Source organism: Fukomys damarensis, unplaced genomic scaffold (genome assembly GCF_012274545.1).
Source record: "Fukomys damarensis isolate Sample0158 unplaced genomic scaffold, DMR_v1.0_HiC HiC_scaffold_5, whole genome shotgun sequence".
NCBI classification, from domain to species: domain Eukaryota; kingdom Metazoa; phylum Chordata; class Mammalia; order Rodentia; family Bathyergidae; genus Fukomys; species Fukomys damarensis.
This window is the reverse complement of record NW_022900917.1, coordinates 80773669-80777730: the sequence shown is the minus strand read 5'-3', so window position 1 is coordinate 80777730 and position 4062 is coordinate 80773669. Positions and strand designations below refer to the sequence as shown.

The following is a 4062-nucleotide window of genomic DNA, read 5'->3' as shown; positions in this document are numbered from 1 at the left end:
ATATAATCAGTGTGTCTGGTCTATAACATGTTCTGTCTTGTGAGAGAACCATCAGTAGTTGTGTGTGTCAGTTGATAAGTGGAGTAGGGGGCTTCTTGGGTCTCCAAGAGTGTTCTCAGTTATGCTGAGTCACTAGAAGGGCTCATGGAACTGAGAAAATCTGTTATGTTTATAGTTGCAGCCTATTAAAGAAAAGAGATACAGATTAGAACCTGCCCATCAGAAGGCACATGAAAAGGAGTTCAGCAAAGATCAGACATAAACCTCTGGAACTATGAAGAAAGTGCTTACTTCTGTAGCAGGGACATGTGACTGCATGAACAAATTATGTCAGCCAGGCAATCCCACCAGAGCCTTGGGGTCTGAGTTCTCATTGGAGTCAGCCATGGGGTCGTGAAGAGCCAATATCCAACCTCAGATACTCACACTCTCACCCATTAGAGGTGTGATTGGACAGAGGAGCCCAATGCCATGTATAAGGGAATAAAATCTCACTCCTGGAAAAATTGGTATAATTGTGGCATGGCCCAAAGCCACGTGGGAAGACACTTTTATCAAGTAGGATACTCGAAGGGCTCCATGGCCCAGGGCCAGTCCTGCGGATATTGAGCTTGCAGGGTTTCAGTGCCCCTGTTAGTCAAGTTAACCCTATCCAACACCGAGGTGGAGGTGTGTCCTGGTAAATGGCAAAAACCATTCAGCAGAGTAGCCTGGACAGAGGTATTAGGCTTAAAGCTCAGTGTGCTGATGTAAGAACTGCATGTAACCAGAGTACAGATACAGTCATAGGTGGGAGCTAGGGAAATGGCCTCCAGGTACAGATCTTTCCCAAACTTCTTAGGCAGAATATTCTCTCCCCTTGGCCTCAGTCTACTCCACTGCAAAGGGAAGAGATTACATGAAGTCTTTGTGGTTTCCTTTAGGGCCATGGTACCATGAACTCAACAATTGATAATGCTAATTTCAAAAAGGCGGTATCCTAATAATACCCCCTAAATGTCATACATATATACATACAATGTCATACACTGAATTTTCTTAATGATTACTCTAATGATCTACTTGTCTTCTGTTGAGGGCCAGAGAAGAATTAAGGCCTAATTGGGCACAAAGGAGAGAAGGCTGCATTCAAGGGTGAGTGCATATTGGGGAAAAGTTAAGGCAGCTGAGGTTAAATTGTTTACCAGAGAACATATTAATGGATAATGGAAACCAGTTGACTCTTGTGTTACTTTGATTGCTTGTGCCCATGTTTAGGTGAAAAAAGTAAAATAAGCCAAAGGCTCAGGGCTCCTCTGCTTGTTGAAGGTATGAGCCTCCTGGCTGCCTGCATGTTGAGGTGACTTGGTGTCTCTTGATTATTCATCCTTATTCACCCTTGGGTCAGGGAGGAACAAAGTACTGGCTGTGGGTCCCAGAGCCAGGCTGGCAGGGTGAGCCAGCTACAGGTGCCCCAGGGCAAGGCCACAGACTGGGCTCACCAAGTCTTCCATTCATTCAAATTGGATATGGAATCTAATTTCCAATCCATGAGAGAACTAGGTTTATAATGTAATTGTGGAAGAATGACCCAGTAGCATAAATGTCTCCAAGCTCTGAGAGTGTGAGAGATGTGAACGTCATCATCACTGAGTTCAGGATAGGAAAGGAGAGCACAAGGAGACTGGCCAGAGAAGGTGGAGCTTGAGGCTAAGCCAAATGAGGTGCAAATGAGAGAAAAGTGGAAGAAGGGCTCCCAGGACACTAGAGATGGAGTGGGAAAAAAGAAGAAAGACAGAACAATTTAAGTCTAAAGAGATGCCAGGAGAACGAGAGGGGCTACTGTGAGAGAAACAATGTGGCTTTGAATTTTATGGAAACAATGGTATGGAGTGAGGGAATGGAGCAGCAAGCCTAACTGGACACCAGTGCTGCCGGCATGAGTGGAGCTGTTCTGGGTGGACCTGTTCTGAGAGGAGCTGTCCAGGGTGGAGGCGTTCAGGATGGAGCTGTCCAGGTTGGAGTTGTCCAGGTTGGAGCTGACTAGGGTGGAGCTGACCAGTGCTGTTAAGGGAGGGGATATAACCATAGCGAGGGTCAAGAAACAAAACAGGACAAGCGTGGTTTAAGCCTGAGCTGTTTGGCTTGGGTCTGAACATGGACTTGCATCAGTCATGGTCCAGAAGGTAAATAATATTCCTGGATTCTAGTTTTAGGTCAAATGCGGTGGCTCTCCAAGCTTTAGATAGTTAATGGAGTTCTTCATGCCTAAATTTCCTCATTGACAAATGAAGCTTAACAGGGACTCTGTGGACTTTTGAGGTTTATGTTAGCTAATTTATAGTAAGCAGGGGATTTCAGGGATAATAGACACCATTGAATAAATTAATAAGTTAATGAGAGGATGAACAAATCAGTGAATGAGAAATTGTGAGGCAGGTAAAAGGACTGAGGAGAAAGCCTTAAATTACACCACTGCAGACCTCCCTGCAGGTCACCAGAAGCACATTATTCTTTTCTTTAGTTTTAATTTCAGTGGCAATATTAAGAGGCTGCTTGGATTTGCTCCTAGGTTCTACTGCTTGGTAGTTGTGTGACCTTGGCCAAGAGACTTCCACTTCTTGGATTAAGAAAAGGATCAGAATGGTGTTTGTTTTAGGGTCATTTGGAAAATTAAGTGACACAAAAATAGGAAAAAACACACAGCACAGTGAAGCTTAAAAATTCAGTCTTTTGAAGGCTTAACAGTACTTTTCCAGACATAAGCATAAGTGATCCTCACAGGTTCTCTTTGTCATATGTAAATCAGAAGTTTTCATAGGTGAAAAAATGGGAATAAACAAAAAATTGTTTCTTTAAGGTGAGGAATACCAGGACTTGGTCTTTGGTCCCCTGACTCCCATTTTAAAGTATATTTCAATCTTTTCTCCCAATGAAGAATGCATTGTTCAATGATGTGCCCACACATCACCATGGACAGACACCTACTCATCATCCAAGACCAAGGATCTTAGGCCATTTCTCCTGTGAAGCTCTTCATGACATCCCACAAAGAACTAAGGTGCTCCATTTGGCACATACACATTAAAGCTGGAATGTTACAGAGAAGATTGGTCCTTGTGCAAGAATGATCCCCAAATTCATGAAGTGTTCTATATTTTTTAGTAGCTCAACAGTAGAGTGCTTATATTTGTGCAGGTCTCTTGGTTCAATTCCACATACTGAAAAATACTGAGGAATTTGTCTAACATTCACAGAAATGAAATGGAGTATCAAAGTCCAGAATTAAAGTCTCCCTCCACAATTTGTTCTCTTTTAATTATACAGCCAGTGAACATATGACACAGTGCAGAGTATTCTTTCAATGGAATGCTAGACATCATCTAGCAACCTCTGTAGGTCATGATGTTTGATCCTTTTGTTGATACATTGCATTCTTTTTGTCAATATCTTGTTGAGGATTTTTGCATCTATATTTATTGGCCTGTAGTTTTCTTATTTAGTTGGATCTTTCTTTGGTTTGGGGATCAGAGTGGTGCTAGCTTCCTCAAATGACTTTGGAAGCATTCCTTCCCTTTCAGTTTCATTGAAAAGTTTGAGGAGTATTAGGTTTTGTAGGGTTCAGGAGCAAGTCCATCAAGTCTTGGACTTTCTTTTAGGTTTTTCTTTCTGTCTCAATTTCTTTTCTTGTTACTGGGTTCAAATTTTTATGTCTTCTCTGCTTACTTTTGATAACTCATATAAGTGTAGGAATCTATTCAGGATTATCCAATTTGTTGGAGTAAAAGTTTTCTTAATAGTTACTAATAGTCTTTTGGATTTTGATGGTGTCTGTTGTGATTTCATCTTTTTTGGTTATATTGATGGGTGTATTTTCTCTTTTTTTGAAAGAGCAATCAGGGAAGAGGAAGAAATAAAAGGGATACATATACAAAATGAAGAAGTAAGATCATTATTATTTGTAGATGACATAATAATCTACATAGAAGATCTAAAGAATTCCAACAAAAACTCCCAGAATTAATAACCAATTTTAGCAATGTAGCAGGATACATAAATCAATAAACAAAAACCTGTGGCATT

General features: G+C 41.2%; 1 pseudogene; it reads left to right on the top strand.

Annotated features, from left to right (window-relative positions):
* Nucleotides 1-3040: 3040 nt before the first annotated feature.
* Nucleotides 3041-3141, top strand: LOC117285052 (annotated as a pseudogene).
* Nucleotides 3142-4062: the final 921 nt, after the last annotated feature.